The 20,642-nt window shown below is 53.8% G+C and overlaps 2 long non-coding RNA genes and 7 other non-coding genes across 9 annotated transcripts in view; all 9 read right to left on the bottom strand.

Annotated features, from left to right (window-relative positions):
- LOC137232859 (uncharacterized) overlaps positions 1 to 8,064 on the bottom strand; it is a 139,756-nt gene extending 131,692 nt beyond the window's left edge. Inside the window, exon 1 of the long non-coding RNA XR_010947233.1 lies at positions 7,909 to 8,064. This is a non-coding gene — a long non-coding RNA (uncharacterized lncRNA). The remainder of the gene's footprint in view (positions 1 to 7,908) is intronic.
- On the bottom strand, positions 2,213 to 2,304 carry LOC137207482 (small nucleolar RNA SNORD116). Its single transcript, XR_010935114.1, has one exon. It is a non-coding gene; the product is annotated as a small nucleolar RNA SNORD116 (small nucleolar RNA).
- Positions 4,777 to 4,869, bottom strand: LOC137207644 (small nucleolar RNA SNORD116). Its single transcript, XR_010935194.1, has one exon. It is a non-coding gene; the product is annotated as a small nucleolar RNA SNORD116 (small nucleolar RNA).
- LOC137207614 (small nucleolar RNA SNORD116) lies at positions 7,576 to 7,667 on the bottom strand. Its single transcript, XR_010935180.1, has one exon. It is a non-coding gene; the product is annotated as a small nucleolar RNA SNORD116 (small nucleolar RNA).
- A 2,048-nt stretch (positions 8,065 to 10,112) lies between the features above and the next one.
- On the bottom strand, positions 10,113 to 10,204 carry LOC137207499 (small nucleolar RNA SNORD116). Its single transcript, XR_010935120.1, has one exon. It is a non-coding gene; the product is annotated as a small nucleolar RNA SNORD116 (small nucleolar RNA).
- Positions 10,205 to 12,129: 1,925 nt separating this feature from the next.
- Positions 12,130 to 20,642, bottom strand: part of LOC137232892 (uncharacterized) — a 54,580-nt gene continuing 46,067 nt past the window's right edge. The window contains exons 16-17 of the long non-coding RNA XR_010947236.1: positions 12,631 to 12,768; positions 12,130 to 12,412 (exon numbers count right to left, since the gene is read on the bottom strand). This is a non-coding gene — a long non-coding RNA (uncharacterized lncRNA). The remainder of the gene's footprint in view (positions 12,413 to 12,630; positions 12,769 to 20,642) is intronic.
- LOC137207649 (small nucleolar RNA SNORD116) lies at positions 12,303 to 12,395 on the bottom strand. The gene has a single exon (XR_010935197.1). It is a non-coding gene; the product is annotated as a small nucleolar RNA SNORD116 (small nucleolar RNA).
- LOC137207636 (small nucleolar RNA SNORD116) lies at positions 15,121 to 15,213 on the bottom strand. The gene has a single exon (XR_010935190.1). It is a non-coding gene; the product is annotated as a small nucleolar RNA SNORD116 (small nucleolar RNA).
- Positions 17,909 to 17,999, bottom strand: LOC137207603 (small nucleolar RNA SNORD116). Its single transcript, XR_010935177.1, has one exon. It is a non-coding gene; the product is annotated as a small nucleolar RNA SNORD116 (small nucleolar RNA).

The following is a 20,642-nucleotide window of genomic DNA, read 5'->3' as shown; positions in this document are numbered from 1 at the left end:
AAAGAAGTGCCACTTACCGCAACAAGGGTTAAATCAGGATCCTCATGGAATGCACCCCAACACCCTTGCGAGACTCCTCCTCCTCACTTCACTGGGTATCACGGATTATACGGATGGCCCCAGGCTGCTCTGCTGCTGGAATTCCTCTCCTGGCATTCCACCTGGCTCGGGGTGAGAGAACACACGCGTGCTTTAGGAGGGTGCACGGGGGCACCGAGGTAAAGGGCGATACCACCCATCGATGCGCACTCCATCTCCCCTCAACATTTCATTTGCTGCCCATCTTGCCTGTGTGTCTGAAGGCAAACGTGAAAGCAACGTAGAGAAGACGCCTTCAGAGCCTGGGCCATCAGGACAAAGAGCCCTGCTATCCAAAAAGCCCCTGGTCTCGGTCCCTGCAACTCCTCTCCTGAGCACTCTCCCCTCCAGCACAGGAAAAGGATGTCTTCCTGAGCCCCTGAGGCCCCTTCAGGGCAACTGTGCCCCCTCAGACTAAGAGCCAGTGCCCTCCAGTTGAACACATCCGCCATTGGCACATATGCTTCCACTAAAAGGACGCGCCCTGAAGGGGAAGAGATCTTCCACAAGGGAAGGGCCCTTGGCCGAATATGACGGCCTCCATCAAAAGCGGCTCGTAGGGACCCGTGACAAAGCGTACGTGAGGAACACCTGGACTGATCAAGGGAGACTCAGCAGCAGGCATACTTCCTGGCCCGCTGCCAAGACAGACGACCTACCCTTGGACCACACACAAAGCTAGTGTCATGGGAACCATTCCTAAGCGAAATGTGGTGGGGAACACCATTGCAGTCTAATGGCATGGGAGCCATTCCAGTGCCCAAAGTGGTGGAGCAAAGAGTTACAGCAATTGGGTCACCCACAATGGTGGCTGGCACTTTTGCACTCTGGACCCGTCTGTGACGTGCCCTTGGAGAAACCGTGAGGCCCAGGTCTTCTAGAAGCAACGTGTTACCCACAGCCGTGCAATGAGAGAACCCAGCCAACAGTCTAGACACTTGAACCGCTATGACTTGTCTGGCCTGTGGCCAGACAAGCCGGATACCACAGTCTGGACGCACCAGCGGGTGGCAGGAAAAATGGCCCCCGCACCACACATCCTCTCCTGCCCTTAAAGCTTTAGCCTTTCCTTGGCAGCCAACCCCCTTCTTTCCGCCTAGTTGTGCCCAGTGACCTCCGGGAAGATCTGCAAATCTCAGGGAACGCTATGTGGGCTGGGTGTATTAAAGATGCTGGGCTGTACTGAGGACCATCTTCACATCTTCAACACAGGGGGAACGTGGACAGACAGGGACAAACACCTCACGGCATCCAAATCAGCCCCCATGAGAAGAAACCATACTGTGCCACGAAGGCAACCATTCGCTAACACAGGGTCCCGCCATGAAGTTAATCGAACAAGGAGAGGAAAAAGGTGGACAGTCCACAGAAGTTCTCCCGTGTTCCCTCTCTACACATGCCTCCAAACGCTCCATGGATCCTATCAATCTCTCCACCCACCAGTAATCATGTGGGCTTTGCCAGCCATCTCACGTGTCTTTTTCACTCACCTTGCCCTTCCCCCTCCATGGGGATCCCAACATGTCACGGAAAGATGCCAGAGCCACCCCTCACCAAAGAAGCTTGCTGTGACTAATCTTGACTAAGGCATTTTCTAGCCTCTTCACAGAGCACACAGGCCGGACACAACCCGAGGAGGAGCCATCTGCTTGGCCAACCAACCTGCCGGGGACAGTGGCACATTGGATTTCTACACTCATCATGAGAAATCTAAACTTCATCTGGTCTCCCAAGCAGATCATTTCAAAGAAGCCTTCCTTAGGCCAGGAATCCTGCTCTGACCATGGGCATAGAAACTTCTGTTTCCGTGAGGGCACAAGGCAACGACAAGCCTGTGGGGGCGGCCTGTAGAACTCAAGTGCAGGCGAGAGGACCACCAATGGCTCACACTTCCTCTCCTACACGCATGCTGAACCGTGGCAGGGGACAGCAGTCCTGGCTAGACCGAGGAGCCCACAGACGGCAGGCTCTCCCTAGCCTTCCCACCTGGATTGGCATCCCAGGGTCCTTTCCCAATGCCTCTTCTCCCCATCAGACGGCCACAAGCCTCAACTTGAACAACGTGGCTGTGGACACCCACGGGAGAACATGCAATGTGAACCTCTCCCTACTGTCCTTATTGGAGCCACGTGCTGGACCTCAGCTCCAAGGAGGAGACGCTACGGATTTCTCACTCATTTTGTTCAGATTTCCAAGGAATGCATTTGTGGGAGTCATCGTCGATCCAAGCACATGCTCAAAGCTTGGACATGCAAAGTTGCAGATTCCATCACGGGACGGACAGCGAACTGAATCATGTCAGCATACAGAAGCGGCCAGTGTCGAGCAATGGAGCAGGAAATGCAGCCAGTTCTCAGGGGATCAAAGCTCGTGTTCCCCGAGAAAAGGCAAGAATGTGAGTGTGTCTTCCCTTTATTTCAAGTTCCCGTAGCCAAACCTCTAGGTTTTAGCAAAGAAGTGCCACTTACCGCAACAAAGTTTAAACCAGGATCCTCATGGAATGTGCGCCAACACCCCTGTGAGACTCCTTCTCCTCACTTCAACGGTTATCACGAATTATACGGATGGCCCCAGGCTGCTCTGCTGCTGGTATGTATTCCTTTCCTGGCATTCCGCCTGATTCGGGCTGAGAGAACACAAGCGTAATTGAGGAGGGTGCACGGGCGCACCGAGGGAAAGAGCGATACGACCCAGCGATGCGTGCCCTATTTCCCCTCAGCATTTCATTTGCTGCCCATCTTGCCTGGGTGTCCGCAGGGAAACATGAATGCCACGTAGCGCAGACGCTTTCAGAGCGTGTGGCCATCAGGAAAAAGAGCCCCGCTGTCCAACAACCGCCTGGTCTCGGACCCTGCAACTCCTCTCCTGAGCACTCTCCCCTCCAGCACAGGAAATGGATGTCTTCCTGAACCCCTGAGACCCCCTCAGGGCAACTGTGCCCCCTCAGACTTAGAGCCAGTGACCTCCAGGTGAACACATCTGCCCTTGGCACGTATGCTTCCACTCAATGGACGCGCCCTTAAGGGGAAGACATCTTCCACAAGGGAAAGGCCCTTGGCTGAATATGACGGCCTCCATCAAAAGCGGCTCGTAGGGACCCGTGACAAAGCGTACGTGAGGAACACCTGGACTGATCAAGGGACACTCAGCAGCAGGTATACTTCCTGGCCTGCTGCCAAGACAGACGACCTACCCTTGGCCCACACACAAAGTTCATGGCATGGGAACAATTCCGATGCGCAACGTGGCAGGGAAAACCCTTGCAGCCTAATGGCATTGGAGCCATTCCAATATCCAAAGCGGCGGGGCAATTCGTTGCAGTAATTGGGTCACTTGCAGTTGCTGCCTGGCACTTTCGCACTCTGCGCCCGTCAGTGACGGGACGTCGGAGAAACCGTGAGGCCCAGGTCCTCTAGAAGCAATATGTTATCTACAGCCATGCAACAAGAGAACCTAGCTAACAGCTTAGACACTTGAATCTGTATGACTTGTGTGGTGTGTGGCCAAGCAGGTCGAATACCACAGTCTCGACGCACCAGCGGGTAGCAGGAAAAATGACCCTCGCACCGCACATACACTCTTGCCCTTAAAGTTGTAGCCTTTCCTTGGCAGCCAACTACCTTTTTTTCTGCCTGGTTGTGCCCAGTGACCTCTGGGAAGAGTTGCAATCCACAGGGAACGCTATTTGGGCCAGGTATAGAAACGATCCTGGGCTGTACATAGGAGCACCTTCAATCTTCAACACAGGGGGAACGTCGACCGCCAGGGCCAAAACACCCCACGGCCTTCAAATCCTCCCCCATGAGAAGAAACCATACTGTGCCACGAAGGCAACCATTCGCTGGCACAGGGACCCACCATGAATCAAATCGATCTAGGAGAGGAAAAAGGCGGGACCGTCCACAAATGTGCTCTCGAGTTCCCTCCCTACACATGCCTGCAATCGCTCCTGAGGGAATCCGAAATGTGTTCCGGGAACCCTATGGCCACCGTCGATCTATCCACCCACCTGTAAATCGGAGGGCTTAGCCAGCCATCTCAAGTGCCTTTTTAACTTGCCTTGTCCTTCTCTCTACACCGGGATCCCAATGTGTCTCCACAAGATGCCAGAGCCACCCCTCACCAAAGAAGCTTACATGACTAAGCTTGACTAAGGCATTTTCTAGCCCATTTAGATAGCACACACAAGCAGGACGGAACCCAAGGAGGAGCCATCAGCTTTTCTAAACTCCCGGCGAATGTGCCCCATTTGATTCCTCCCCTCATCAGGAGAAACCTAAACTGCATCTGGTCTCCCAAGCAGAACGTGACAAAGAACCCTGCCCTAGGCCAGGAATCCTGCTCTGACCCCGAGCATACAGACTTGTTCCTTTGAGGGCACAAGGCAACGACACCCCCACGGGGGCAGCCTGTAGAATGCAAGTGCAGGCCACAGGACCACCAATGGCTCATGTTTCCTGTGCTACCCTCATGCTGAACCGTGGCAGGGGACAGCAGTCTTGGCTAGACCAATGAACCCAGAGATGGCATGCTGTCCCTAGCCTTCCCACCTGGATTGGTATCCCAGGCTCCTTTCCCAATGGTTCTTCTCCCCATGAGACGGCCAGAATCCTAAACTTGAGCAACGTGGCTGTGGACAAGCACGCCACCAAATGCAACGTGAACCTCTCCCTACTTTCCTTTTGAGAGCCACGTGCTGAACCTCAGTTCCAATGAGAAGATGGTAGGGATTTCTCACTCATTTTTTTCAAATATCTAAGGAATACATTTTTTGGGAGTCATCGTCGATCCAAGCAAATGCTCAAACGCTGGAAATGCAGAGTTGCAGATTCCACCACAGGATGGTCAGCGAGCTGAATCATGTCAGCATATGGAAGTGGCCAGAACCCAGCCATGGGGCAGGAAATGCAGCCAGTTTTCAGGGCAACGAAGATCCCGTTTCCCGAGAAAACACGAGAAGGTGAGAGTGTAGCCCCGGTGCCCAAGTTCCAGTGGCCAAACCTCTAGGTTTCACCAAAGAAGTGCCACTTAGCACAACAAGGGTTAAACCAGGATCCTCATGGAATGCACGCCAAAACCCCTCCGAGTCTCCTTCACCTGGCCTCGCCTTGCCTCACCGTCATCACTTCACTGGGTATCACGGATTATACGGATGGCCCCAGGCTGCTCTGCTGTTGTCATTCCTTCTCTGGCATTCCCCCTTGTTCGGGGTGAGGGAACACACGCGTACTTTAGGAGGGTGCATGGGTGCACCGATGTTAGGGGCAATACCACGCAACGATGTGAGCTCTTTCTCCCCTCAACATTTCATTTGCTGCCCATTTTGCATGTTGTCCGCAGGGAAATGTGAAAGCAACGTAGCGCGGATGCCTTCAGAGCCTGTGCCCATCAGGACAAAGAGCCCCGCTGTCCAACAACCCCATGGTCTCAGGCCCTGCAATTCCTCTCCTGAGCACTCTCTCATCCATCACAGCAGAAGGATGGCTTCCTGAACCCCTAAGACACCCACAGGGCAACTGTGCCCCCTCAGCATAAGAGCCAGTGCCCTCTAGGGGAAAACACATGCCCTTAGGACATATGCTTCCAAACAATGGACGCGCCCTGAAGTGGAAGAGATCTTCCACAAGGGAATGGCCCTTGGTCGAATATGAGGGCCTCCATCAAAAGCAGCTCGTAGGGGGCCTCCCTGGTGGTGCAGTGGTTTATAGTCCGCCTGCCGATGCAGGAGACACAGGTTTGTGCCCCGGTGCAGGAAGATCCCACGTGCCGTGGAATGGCTAGGCCCGTGAGCCCTGGCCACTGAGCCTGTGTGCCCGGAGCCTGTGCTCTACAACGGGAGAGGCCACAACAGTGAGAGCCTTGCATACAGCAAAAAAAAAAAAAAAGCGGCTCGTTGGGACCCGTGAAAAAGGACATCCGAGGAACACCTGGACTGCCCAAGGGAGAATCACCAGCAGGCCTACTTCCTGGCCTGTTGCCAAGAGAGACGACCTACTCTTAACCCAGACACAAAGCTAATGCCATGGGAAGCATTCTGATGCCCACCGTGGTGAGGAAAACCCTTGCAGCCTAATGTCATGGGAGCCATTCCGATGCCCAAAGTGGGGGGCAAACCACTGTAGCAATTGGGTCACTTGCAGTGGTGCCTGGCACTTTTGCACTCTGGCCTGTCAGTGACGTGACCTCGGAGAAACCGTGAGGCCCAGATCCTCTAGAAACGTGTTACCCACTGCCGTGCAACGAGAGAACCTAGCCAACAGCCTAGACACTTGAACCGGTATAACTTGTCTGGCCTGTGGCCAGGGACGCCAGATACCACAGTCTCGACGCAGCAGCGGGTGGCAAGAAAAATGACCCCTGCACCACAAATCCTCTCCTGCCCTTCAACCTGCAGCCTTTCCTTGGCAGCTGACTCCTTTGTTTCCACATGGTTGTGCCCAATGACCTCTGGGAAGATCTGCAATCCTCAGGGAACACTATGTGGGCTGGGTGTAGTAACGATGATGGGCTGTACTGAGGACCACCTTCACATCTTCAACACAGGGCAAACATGGCCAGACATGGACAAAACACCCCACGGCCACCAAATCTGTCCCCATGAAAAGACACTATACCGTGCCTGGAAGGCAACCATTCGCTGGCACAGGAACCTGCCATGAAGCAAATTGACCAAGGAGAGGAAAAAGGCGGGACAGTCCACAAATGTGCTCCCGTGTTCCCTCCCTACACGTGCCTCCAAATGCTCCTGAGGGGATCCCAAATGTGTTCCGGGAACCCTACGGCCACCATCGATCTATGCACCCACCAGTAAACCTGGGGGCTTTGCCAGCCATCTCACGTGTATTTCCTGCTCGCCTTTCCTTTCTCATTCAACCAGGATCGAAATGTCTGAAGGCAAGGTGCCAGAGCCACCCCTCATCAAAGAAGTTTTATTTTCCTGAGAATTGACTAAGACATATTCAAGTCCACCTGCACACAATACACAAGCAGATCACAACCGAGGAGGAACCATCAGCTTGGCCCAACTCCCAGGGACAGTGGCCCATTTGATTTCACCCCTCATCATGAGAAACCTAATCTGAAACCTGTCTCCCAAGGCAGAACATGACAAGGAAGACTGATCTAGGCCAGGACTCCTGCTCTGACCCTGAGCACAGAGACTTCTGTTTCCTTGAGGGCACAAGGCCATGAATAGGGGGCGGGGGAGAATGTTAGAACTCACTGGCAGGCCAGAGCCCCACCAAAGGCTAATGCTTCCTCTTCTGAATGCACGCTAAACTGTGGCAAGAGACAGAAAACCTTGATAGACTTAGTTGCCCATAGACGACTAATTTGTCCTAAGCCTTCCCAGGTGAATGGGCAAAACAGGCTCCTCTCCAAATGGCCCTTTTCCCAGAGAAGGCTGCCACTCTCCACTTGAACAATGTGGCTGTGGATCCCCACAATAGCTAAATGCAATGTGACCTCTCTCTACTCTTCTTTTGGGAGCTATGTGCTGGACATCAGTTCTGATGAGGAGATGGTAGGGATTTCTCATTCATTTTGTTCGTATTTCCAAGGAATTCATTTTTGGGAGTCATCATCGATCCAAGCACGTGCTCAAAGCCTGGACATGCAAACTCACAGCCTCCACCATGGGACAGCCAGTAAGCTCAATCATGTCAGCAGTCAGGGTTGGCCAGAATCAAACCATGGGGCAGGAAGTGCAGCCAAGTCTCAGGGCATTGGAGCTTGGGTGCCCCAGGAAGAGCCCAGAAAGTAATGGTGTACGCTTGGTGCACAATATCCTATGGACAAACATCTAGGTTTCTGCAAAGATGTTCCACTTACTGCCACAAGGTTTCCACCAGGAACCTCAAGGACTTCACGCCAACACCCCTCTGAGACTCCTTTGCCTCGCCTCTCCTTGCCACAAAGTCCACTATTCACCAGGTATCACAGACTATACGGAGGGCCCAATGCTGCTGGTGGCATTCATTCTCTGGCAGTGCACCTGGTTCAGGGTGAGAGAACACATGCACGTTTGAGGATGGTGCACGGGTGCACAGAGGGAATGGGTGATACCACCCAGAGATGTGTGCTCTATCTAGCCTCAAAATTTCATTTGCTGCCCATCTTGTCTGTGTGTTTGCAGCCAAATGTGAATGCATTGTGATGTAGATGCCTTCAGAGTATGCAGCCATCAGCACAAAGAGCGCCGCTGTCCATCAACCCCCTGATACGGGCGCTGCAATTACCCCCCTGAGCGACCTCCACGCCAACACAGCATAAGGATGTCATCCTGAACCCCTGAGACACCCTCAGGGGAAGTGGGTCCCCTCAGCCTAAGAGCCACTGTCGTCCAGGTGGACACACCCACTCTTGGCATATACACTTCCTCACAATGGACTCACCCTCAAGGAGAAATGTGGTCCCTGAGATCTTCCACAAGCGAATGGCCCTTTGCCGAATGTGATGACCTCCATCAAATGCGGCTCGTAGGGACCCGTGACAAAGGGCACCTGAGGAATCCCTGGACTGACCAAGGGTGACTCACCAGCAGGCATACTTCCTGGCCTCCTGCCAAGGCAGAGGACCTTCCCTTTGACCACACGCAAAGCTAAAGGCATCGGAGCCATTCCAATGCCCAAAGTTGTGGCGCAAACCCTTGCAGCAACTGGGTAACTTGCCGTGGGTTTTTGCAATTTTGCAGTCTCGGCCCGTCAGTGAAATGACCTCGGAGGACCCATGAGACCCAGGTCCTCCAGCACAAAATGTACCCACAGTCGTGAAACAAGAGAACCCAGCCAACAGCATGGACACTTGAACTGGCATGACATCTGTGGCCTGAGGCCAGGCATGCCAGAGACCACAGGCTCGCTGCACCAGCTGGTGGTGGGACCAAATGGCCCCCGCACCACACATCCTCTCCTGCCCTTAAAGCTGTAGCCTTTCCTTGGCAGCCGACTCCCTTGTTTCTGCATGGTTGTGCCCAATGACCTCCAGGAAGAGCTCAAATCCTCAGGGAACGCTACGTGGGCCGGGTATAGAAACGATGCTGGGTTGTCCTGAGGAACACCTTCATATCTTCAACACAGGGGGAACGTGGCCAGACAGGGACAAAACACCCCACTGCCTCCAAATCGGCCCCTATGAGAAGACACCATACTGTGCCAAGAAGGCAACCATTTGTCGGCACAGGGACAATCCATGAAGCAAATCAACAAAGGAGAAGAAAACAGTGAGATGGTCCTCGAACGTGCACCCATATTCCTTCCTTGCACATGCCTCCAAACGCTCCTGAATGCATCACAAAGGCCTTCTGGGAACCCTATGCCCACTGTGATCTATTCACCCACCAGTCTACCTGAGGGATTAGCCAAGAAACTCATGGGTATTTTCCGCTCACCTTGCCCTCCTCTCTCTGCCTGCATAAAAACATCTCACGGCAAGGTGCAATAGCAACCTCTCACCACAGAAGCTTGATTTCCCAGGGAATTGCCTAAGGCATTTTCCAGCCCCCCAGCCCACTAACACATAAGGAGGACACAACCCGAGGAGAAGCCATCAGCTTGGGCCCAACTTCCGGGGACAGTGGTCCATTTGATTTCCCCTGATCAACAGGAGACACCTACCCTGCATCACATATCCCAAGCAGACCATGACAAAGAAGCCTGGCCTAGGCTAGGACTCCTGCTCTGACCCTGAGTGTAGAGACACCTGTTTCCTTGAGGGAACAAAGCAACGACTGGGGGGCGGGGAAGGCCTGTAGAACTCAATGGCAGGCCCAAGGCCCGCCACAAGCTCACACTTCCTCTGGCACCTGCGCGCTCAACTGAGGCAGGGGACAACAATCCTGGCTAGACTCAAGCACACCGAGACAGCACGCTGTCCCTAGCCTTCCCACTTGGATGTGTATCCCAGGCACCTTTCCCAATGGCTCTTCTCCCCACGAGAATGCCGCCACCCTCAGCATGAGCAAGGTGTCTGTGGACGCCCAATGCAGCAAATGAAACATGAACTTCTCCTTACTTTCCCTTTGGGAGGCAAGTGCTGGACCTCGGTTCTGATGAGGAGACGGTAGGGATTGCTCACTCATTTTGTTCAGATTTCCAAGGAATGCATTTGTGGGAGTAATCATCAATCCAAGCACCTGCTCAAAGGCTGGATGTGCAAAGTCACAGCTTCCACCGCAGGATGGCCAGCGAACTCAATCTTGTCAGCCTTCAGGAGTGCCCAGAACTGAGACGTGGGGCAGGAATTGCAGCCAAGTCTCAGAGCATCGGAGCTTGTGCTCCCTGAGAAAACCCCAGAAGATTATGGTGCAGCCCCGATGCAAAAGTACCGTGGGCAAACATCTATGTTTTGTAAAGAAGTGCAGTTTACCACAATGAGTGTTCCACCAGTAACCTCACGGACTGCATGCCAACATGCATCTGAGACCCCCTCGCCTCACCTCGCCTTGCCTCGCCTCGCCTCGCCTTGCCATGTCTTCCTTGACTTGCTGGGTATTACAGAATATGCAGAGGGTCACACGCTGCCACTAGCCTTTCTTCCCTGGCACTCCACCTGGTTCGGAGTGATAGAAAACACGGATGCTTGAGGATGGTACATGGGTGCACAGGCGCACGGAGGGACAGGGTGATACCACCCAGACATGTAAGCTCTATGTCGCCTCTATGTTTAATTTGCTGCCCATTTTGTCTGTGTGTCAGCAGCCAAACATGAAAGCATCGGGGCATGGATGCCTTCAGAGCAGGCGTCCATCAGGACAATGTGCGCTGTAGTCCATCAACCCCCTGGTCTCGAGCCTTGTAATTCCCATCCTGGGTGCCCTCCCCACCGACAAAGCATAATGATGTCATCCTAAACCCCTGAGACACCCTCAGGGGAACTGGGTCCCCTCAGCCTAAGACCCACTGCCCTCCAGGGAAACACACCCACTCTTGGCACATACGCTTCCTCACAATGGACTCACAATCAAGGGGAAATGCGGTCCCAGTTACTTTCCAGAAGGGAATGGCCCTTGGCCAAAAGTGATGACCTCCTTCAAAAGCGGCTCGCTGGGCCCCACAACAAAGGGCACCCGAGGCACTCCTGGACTGACCAATGGGACTCACCAACTGGCATTCTTCCTGGCCTGTCGCCAAGCCAGAGCCCCTTTACTTGGACCATATGGAAAGCAAATGGCATCAGAGCCATTTCGATGCCCAAAGTTGCGGGACAAGACCCTTGCTGCAACTGGCTTACTTCACTTGGCGCCTTGCATTTTCGCATGCTGGGCCCATCAGTGCCACAACTTCGGAGAAAGCTTGAGATCCAGGTCCTCCAGAACAAATGTGTCAGCCAGAGCCATGCAATAAGAAAATGCAGCCAGCAGCCCGGACTCTTGAAACGGCATGACTTCTCTGGCCTGAGGCCAGGCACACCGGAGACCACAGGTCCGCCCACCAGTGGGTGACAGGACAAAATGATCCCAGTGCCACAAAACTCTTCTGCCCTTAAACCTGCAGGCTCTCCTTGAAAGCCGAATCCCTTGTTTCTGGGTTGCACCCAAAGACCTCCGGGAAGAGCTCTAATCCTCAGGGAACAGTGTGTGGGCTGGGTACAGAAATGACGCTGGGGAGTCCTGAGGAACACCTTCAGATTTTCAACATAGGGTGAACGTGGCCAGACAGGGTCAAAAAACCCCATGGCCTCCAAATTGGCCCTCTTGCGAAGACACCATACTGTGCCACAAAGGCAAATACTACCTGGCACAGGGACCCGCCATGATGCAAATCGACAAAGGAGAGGCCAAGGGCGGGATGGTTCATGAACGTGCACCCATAATCCTTCCCTATACATGCCTTCAAATGCACCTGAAGGCATCCCAAAGGAGTTCCAGGAACCCTATGCCCATTGTCAATCTATCCGCCCACCAGTCCACCCATGGTTGGGCTTAGCCAACCATGTCACGTTTATTTCCCACTTGCCTTGCCTTTCTCTTTCTCCCCAGATAAAAACATCTCACGGCAAGGTTCCAGAGCCAACCCTCACCACAGAAGCTTGATTAAACTTGGGTGCCCAGAGATGACATGCTCTCCCTAGCCTTCCACCATGGATGTGCATCTCAGGCTCTTTCCCAATGGTTCTTCTCCCCACAAGAATCCCGCCAACTAAACTCACACAATGTGACTGCGGATATCCAAGGCAGCAATTGCAACATGACACTCTCCTTACATTCCCTCTGGAAGCCACGGAGTGGACCTCAGTTTCACTAAGGAGACGGTAGGGTGTTCACAATCATTTCCTGTAGATCTTCCAAGGAATGCATATGAGGAAGACATCATTGTTCCGAGCATGTGCTGGGATGCTGCAGAACCCAAAGGGCAGGCCTCTCAGCATTAAGATCAGTGAATCTGTATGGGTCTGTAGAGAACCCAGTGACCTCGGAGAGCTCCAGAGCCTGGGGAATCCCCACTACCCAGGCCTCTCAGCATTAAGATCAGTCAATCCATGCTTGCAACCGCTGGGACCACCCAAGGAAACCCTAATATCGAATGGCACATCTTGGAGTGGGAGAATACCTACTGTCCTCAGTGACCCACAGCCATGCTCGGCACCCTGGGCTGCCCCATTTCTTCTAGGTCTCCCTTGCACCTCCAGTCATCAGACCACGTGAAGGTCTTCTTGTCTTAGCCAATGGCCAGCCTTGCCCAGCAACTGCACCTAAGAAGTGGACAGAAATCACACAGGCTTCAGAATTGGACCAGCATACTCAGAGAACACTATTCATGCCAACATTTACCTGGGGATAAGCTCTGCACCTGCTTCCCAAGTACCTCAATCCCTTATGGAGGAGTGAATGCGTGTCTGACAGCACGACTGAAAGAATGTAGGCATGTAGGTGGGCCCGCGAGTGTGAGGGTATATGTGTACACGCACACACCTGCACGTGTGTGTGACTGTGACTGCGCACGAGGACTCACTTGCGGGTTTCTGTGTGTGCCTCTGTACCCACGTCGGGACCTCTGTGTGTCCCTGTACCCCTCTGTAAAGGCCTCAAACAGGAAAAGCAACAACTTATACACAGAGCCATGGCCTCGGGCCCTGTCACAGAACGTTGAAAGACCCCTGCTACCTTCAAGAGACCGCATGCGAACTTTGACCCCAGAGATGTTGAAATAAGCAATGGACTCCTGCTCTCCAACAGCACCGTCTTCTGACCAAAGCACACAGACTTGATGAGACCAGCCTGGCCTCCTGGCTGTGGGTGTGACATCTACATAAACCTGGAGACCCTGCCAGCTACCCTAGCACATCTGATGTGCACTTGCTGGCCACTCCCAGCACCTCTGCGAAGAAGGGAACCTCCCACGGGCAGGCCAACACTGCCTTGCAGCTGGCTACAGGCAAGATGCAGCCCCTCTTCCTCTCAAGGGGCCAAAGGACTTAAGACCAGGTTCCACTTAAGGCCAACTATGCCAAATCACTTTCCATGGACCCGCAGGCATGCCTATCATGGGAAGTGTTGGTCTTCAGCCACCATTATGCAGGGTCGAACTGCACAAGGAAACTAGGCCACCTTCCTGGCCAGGTTCTGGCCAGCTAAACAACTGGCAGAATTCGTGGCTCTGGTCCCTGAGGAAATGCTCAGATGCTGGATATCCTTGTCCCACGTGCCCTCCTCCTGCCCACAGGGCGATTGGACACAACAAGAAGCCACAGACACCATGCTAACATGGGAGACACTGAGCACCACGGAAGACAGACAGCAAGCATGTCGGCTTTGATGAGGTCGAACCCACGCCATACATTCTGTAATCTCGTCAGCATCACACCAACACCAACAAGGACCTCACAGAGATCCAAGGTGCCATCCACGAGGATCACAGAAAGACTTCAAATGGAGGACCTCTGCCACGGGAGGGGAACTGAAACCCTGAAAGAGCACAACTGGCTATCCATGGCAGCGTGCATGGCATCGCAATATCGCCCCCATCTCTGCCACACCCACAGTTTTCCACAGATAAACCTCTGGCCCTGTGAAAGGCTTGCGTGCTACCTGGGCAGGCCGTGTCATGCCCTTTGGGAGAAACACTTTCGCCTTGCACATTCCATAACTAGGGAACAAAGGGGCCAAAGGGCATGTTTGCATAACTCACTTCCCCCTAGGGAGGCCAGCCCCAACTCCTCAGCAAGTGGATCTCTTCTACCCACCGCAATAAACCATTTGGGTGTCATTCCTCAGGCAAGGGGTCCCCGGTCGACACAGGTCACCAATCACAACACATCCACTTGGACCGCAAAAGCCCTCTCCTCCCTAGGCAGCTGATGGCAACCCTCACGGTTCAGGGACATACCAGGGAAGCTGAGGCGACCACCTGCAACCCAATGATGACAGCCCATCCCATGACATCACACAGGACCTGTCCTCATCATGCCTTACCTTCCTGTCCAGGTCATCAGCCACCATGCAGGCTTAAATGCAGCACTCGGTCCTCACTCAACTACACGATGACCCACTTGGCACCAACACTGTGCTGAGAGTTGCAGTACACGAGCTGACAAGGGCAACACCGAGGCCTAATCCGTCAGCCCCCTTCCTCCGACACCCAGCGCCAGCCCACCCCTGCCCACTGCTCCAGCCCCACTGGGCACTCAAGAAACTCATCGCGGCAAAGGCAACAACAGGGAGGGCCATATGCCTGGCCTGGGGCTCCAGGCCACAACAAGAGAAGGTGGCTCATTTTGGCTTCCAAACACCCCACAAAGTGCCACGACCAAAGAGGAAACATGGCCAAAACACAACTCTCCAAGCCGCAGGCTCACTGGGCCTGGACCTGTACACGGTATGACACCTAAAACCAGCAAGACAGCGTGCCGCCTTGTAATCCGTCATTGGCCTTTCACCAAGGACCTGGGATTCATAGACGATTCAGGTAAGGTGCAGACACGGTCAACCTTCAGACAGGAGCCCCTCAAATGCTGGCACCATGGGTGGTGTTTGCATGCATGTCAAAAAGGGGACGCTGGCCTCCACTCCCAACTGTACCCTACCCCCAAGGGAGGAAATGTGCTGGACCTCAGTTTCGATGAGGAGACGGTGGAGCGTTCTCACTCATTTAATTCAGATTTTCCAAGGAATGCATACAAGGGTGTCATCTTCAATCCAAGCACATACTGGGACAGTGCTCAACACAACAGGGCAGGCCACTTGGCTCTGCAAAGGAGCCATGACCCCGGAGTATTCGAAAAGCCTGGGGAATCCACAGCCCTCAGGGCACTCAGCAAGAGTAACAGGCAATCCACTATTGCAGCCACTGGGCCCATCTCAGGAAACCCTAATATCCATTGGCACATCTTGGGGTGGTTGATTCCCTACTGTCCTGAGTTATCCACAGCCACGGTCAGCAACATGCCCCTGCCTCACTTTTTCCATTTCTCCTTAGCACATCCAGTCATCAGACCATGCGAAGGTCGTCTTCTCTATGCCAACGGCCAGCCTTGCCCAGCAACTTCACCAGAGAAGTGGACAGAAACCACAAAGGCTTCAGAATTGGACCGGGGTGCTCAGAAAACATGATATGTATGAATATTAACCTGGGTGTGATGCCTGAACCTGCTTCCCAAGGACCTCTATCCCTTACTGAGAACAGAATGCATGTCTGACAGCACAATTGCAGGAACTCAGGCACGTATGTTGGCCTGTGTGTGAGACGGTGTTTGTGTGTGTTCACGTATGTGCATGTGTCTTTCTGTGACTGCGCATAAGGACGGGCTGGTGGGTTTTGGTGAGAGCCTCTGAATCCGCGTCTTGGTCTCTGTCTGTCCCTGTGGCCCTCTGCAGGGACTGTGAACAGTAATAGGCCAAAGTTTATATGAGGAACACTAGCTTTGGACCCTACAACTGAATGGAGAAAAACCTCTATCACCTTCAAGAGGCCGCAGGCGAATTTTGACCCCCAGGGGCTATTGAAATAGGCCACGGACTCCTGCATTCCCACAGCCACGCCTTCTGAACAAAGCACAAAGACTGGACGAGACCTGCCTCCCGGCCATGGGTGTTACATATATGTGGACCTGGAGACCCTGCCAGCTACGAGAAGATCTGATGTGCAATTGGGGTCACTCCCAGCGCTTCCAGAAGCAAGGAAACCTCTCATGGAAAGGCCAACACTGACCTGCAGCTGCCTACAGGCAAGATGCAACCTGGCAGCTCTCACGGGGCTAATGAACATCGGAACAAGTGCCACTTCTCGCCAATTAGGCCAAATCACTTTCCGTGACCCTGTGGGAATACCCACCACGGGAATTGGTGAGCTTCAGCAACCATGACCCAAGTTGGAACCCCAAGGCAGAAACTAGGCCACATTCCCGGCCACGTTTCGGCCAGCTCCCAGCCAGCAGGGTTTGAGGCCCGGACTCCTGAGGAAACGCTCAAACCCTTGACAGCCTCGGCCTAAGTGCCCTCCTCCTGCCTGCAGGGCGACTCGACCATACGGGAAGTCACAGACATCATTCAAACACGGGGATACTGAACACCAGGGAAGACAGACCACAAGCATGTTTGCTTTGATGATGTCCACTCCACCCCATGCATCCTGGCACTTCTCCACTGCCACAGCGACACTACCGAGGAACTAACAGTGATCAAAGGCACTGTCGTTGAGGAGGACAGACAGATTTTCAAAAGAAGACCTCTGCGACAAGAGGGGACCTGGAAGCTTCAAAGGGCAGAGTGGCTGTCCACCGCAGTGCACCTGGCATCACAACAGTGCCCCCATCGCTGCCCCGCTAATGGACTGCTCCGGATAAACCTCTGGCTCTTCGAAAGGCCTGCATGCCACACGAGCTGGCTGCATTATGCTCTCCGGGAGAAACAGTTTCGCTTTGCACATTCCCAAACGAGTGAACAAAGCGGCCAAATGGCATGTTCGCATAACTCGCCTACCCCCAAGGAGGCTGGCACAGAAGCCTCAGCATGTCGGTCTTGTCGACGTCCCACAGGACACCCTGAGGGCGTCATTCCTCTGGCAACAGGATCACAACTGTACACAGGTTACCTACCTCAACGCATCCACATGAACTGCCAAAGCCATCCCCTTCATAGGCAGCTGATGCCAACCCATCATGGACAGGACACATCCTTGGGAAGCCGTGGCCAGCGTGTGCAACCCAATAATGACAGCCCATCCCACGACATCACAGAGGACATGTCCTCATCATCCCTTACCTTCCTGTCCAGGCCATCAGCCACTACGCAGGCTTAAATGCAGTACTTGATCCTTACCCTACTCCACAATGATCCACTTAGCGCAAAAAGTGTGCCGGCAGCTTCAGCAGAGGAGCTGAAATGGGTAGCTCAGAGGCCTACTCCATCAGCCCCCTTCCACCAGTGCCCAACTCCAGCCCATCCCCGCTCACTGCTCCAGCCCCACCAGGCACTCAAGAACTGCACCGTGCAAACGCAACAACAGGGAAGCCCACAGGCCTGGCCTGAGGCTCCAGGCTCCAACCAGGGAAGCTTGCTCATTTTGGATTCCAGAATCAACCCCTGATGTGGCATGCACAAAGTGTGATCTTGGCCAAAACGCACCTATCCAAACTACAAGCTCACTGGGCGTACACCAGCACACACTCTGACTCTGAAGACCAGCAGGAGAGACTGTCCCTTTGCATTCACTCAATGGCCTTTCAGCAGGGACCTGGGATTGATAAGATGACCCAGCTTATGTACAGACATGTTCGACCCTCAGACAGGAGCCCCTCCAATGCTAGAGCCCTGGGTGGTGTTTGCATGCATGTCAGCAGGGGATGCTGGCGCTCACTCCTCACTGTCCCCTACCCCTGAGAGAGGAAATGTGCTGGACCTCAGATTCGATGAGGAGATGGTAGTGTTCTCACTCATTTTGTTCAGATTTTCCAAGGAATGCATACAAGGGTGTCATCATCGATCCAAGCACATGCTGGGATGCTGCAGAACACAACCAGTCATGCCATGCGGGTCTGCAGAGGAGCCATGACCTCGTAGTACTCCAAACCCAGGCGAATCTACAGCCCTGAGGCCAATCAGAAAGAGCAAAAGTCAATCCACTCTTGCAGCCACTGGGCCCGAATAAGGAAAACCTAATATCCAAAGGCATATCTTGGGTGGGTGAATGCCTACCTACCTGAGTTATACATGGACTCATTTGGCAACATGTGCCTGCCTAATATTTACAGTTCTCCTTAGCATATTCAGTCATCAGGCAATGCGAAAGTCTTCTTGCCTTTCCTGACGGCCACCCCTGCCCAGCAACTGCACCTTAGAAGTGCACATAAATCACGCAGGCTTCAGAATTGGACCGGGGTCCTCAGAGACCATGATTCATGCGAAATTTTACCTGGGCTGGAGCCTCGACCCTGCTTCCCAAGGACCTCTACCCTTACCGAGATCTCAATGCGTGTCTGACAGTACGACTGCAGCAAGTTAGGCAGGTATGTTGGCTGGTGGGTGAGAGGGTGTATGTGTGTGTTCACGCATGGGCACATGTGTGACTGGCACTGCGCACGAGGACGCACTTGTGGACTATTTTTTGTGCCTCTGAATCCACATTTTGGTCTCCGTGTGTCCCTGTGGTCCTCTGCAGAGACTTTGAACACTAAAAGCCAAAGTTTATACACAGTGCCTTGGCTTTGGACCCCCCCCCCCACCACTGAATGAAGAAAGACGCCTATCAGCTCCAAGAGGCTGAATTCAAACTTTGAGCCACAGGGGCTGTTGAAATAGGCCATGGACTACCGCTCTCCCACAGCCAAGCATTCTGGTCAAAGAACAAAGACCTAACCAGACTTGCCTCCCGGCCATGGGTGCCACATGTACGTGGACCTGAAGAACCTGCCAGCTAGTAGCACATCTGATGTGCACTTGGGGTCCCTCCCAGAAATTCCGGAAGCAAGGGAACCTCCTATGGTCGGGTGGACACCGATCTACAGCTGGCTGCAGGTCAAAAGCAGCCTGGCACTTCTCAAGGGGCTAACGAAACTCGGTCCAACTGCCAATTCTCACCAACTGGCACAAATCACTTTTCGTGGACCCCTGGGAATACCCACCACAGGAAGTGGTGGGCTTCAGCAACCATAATCCACGTTCAAACAGCACAGCGGAAACTAGACCCCCTTCCCGGCCATGACTTGCCACACGCAGCCGGCAGGTTTCGCGTCCATGAACCCAGAGGAATCACTCAAATGCTTGACAGCCACGTCCTATGTGACCTCTTCCTGCCCACAGGGCAACCCGAAACTACTGGAAGCCACAGACATCATGCAAACACGGGGACACTCTACACCAGGGATTACAGAACGCAAGCATGTCTGCTTTGATGACACTGACCCTACCCCACGGATCCTGGCACTTCTCCACTGCCACAGCGACACTACCGAGAACCTCACAGAGATCAAAGGCACTGTCCCCGAGAACCACAGACAGACTTCCAATGGAAGACCTCTGCCGTGCGAGGGGACCTGGAAGCTTCAAAGGGCACAGTGCCTGTCTGCGGCAGCGCACCTGACATAGCACCTGTGCCCCCATCTCTGCCCCACCAATGAACTGCTCCAGAAATACCTCCGTCTCTTTGAAAGGCTTGCAGGCCACATGGACCGGCCGCATCATGCCCTCTGGGAGAAACACTTTCGCTTTGCACATTCTCATACGAGGGAACAAAGTGGCCAAAGGGCATGTTCGCATAACACACCTTCCTCCAAGGAGACCGGCACTGATGCCTCAGCATGTCTATCTTCTCTACATCCCGCAGGACACCCTTTCATCGTCATTCCTCCAGCAACGAGATCACAACTCCTGCAGATTACCGACCTGACGGCATCCACATGAGCGGGCAAAGCCATCCCCTCCATACACAGCTGATGCCAGCCCATCATGAACATGACACATCCTTGGTAAGCCGAGGCCAGTGCCCGCAACCCAGTGATGACAGCCCATGCCACAACATCACACAGGACCTCTCCTCATCATGCCTTACTGTTATGTCCTGTCCATCAGCCACCACGCAGGCTTATATACAGCACTCGGTCCTCACTCCACACCATGATGACCAACTTGACGTCAACACTGTGTCGGGAATTGGAGTAGAGGAGCTGACAATGGCAACACCCAGGCCTAATCCATCAGGCCCCTTCCGCCGATGCCAATCACCAGCCCAAACCAACCCACTGCTCCAGGCCCACCAGGCACTCAAGAACTTCACTGTGTGAAACACAACAACAGGGAGAGCCACAGGCCTGGCCGGAGGCTCCAGGCTCCAACAAGGGAAGCTTACTCATTTTGGATTCCAGAAGCATCCTCCGAAGCGTCATGCACAAAGTGTGATCCTGTCCAAAACACACCTCCCAAGCTGCAAGCTCACTGGGCCTACACCAGCATACAGTTTGACTCTGAAGACCAGCAGGTGAGACTGCCACCTCGCATTCCTTCAACGGCCTTTCAGCAGGGACATGGGATTCACAGATGACCCAGCTTATGTGCAGACATGGTCCACCCTCAAACAGGAGCTCCTCCAATGCTGGAGCCCTGGATGGTGTTTGCATGCGTGTCACGAGGGGAC

The sequence above is a fragment of the Pseudorca crassidens genome, chromosome 1 (assembly GCF_039906515.1).
Source record: "Pseudorca crassidens isolate mPseCra1 chromosome 1, mPseCra1.hap1, whole genome shotgun sequence".
Taxonomy (NCBI): domain Eukaryota; kingdom Metazoa; phylum Chordata; class Mammalia; order Artiodactyla; family Delphinidae; genus Pseudorca; species Pseudorca crassidens.
Note: the sequence above shows the minus strand (reverse complement) of the source record. Positions and strands in the feature narration are given on the sequence as shown.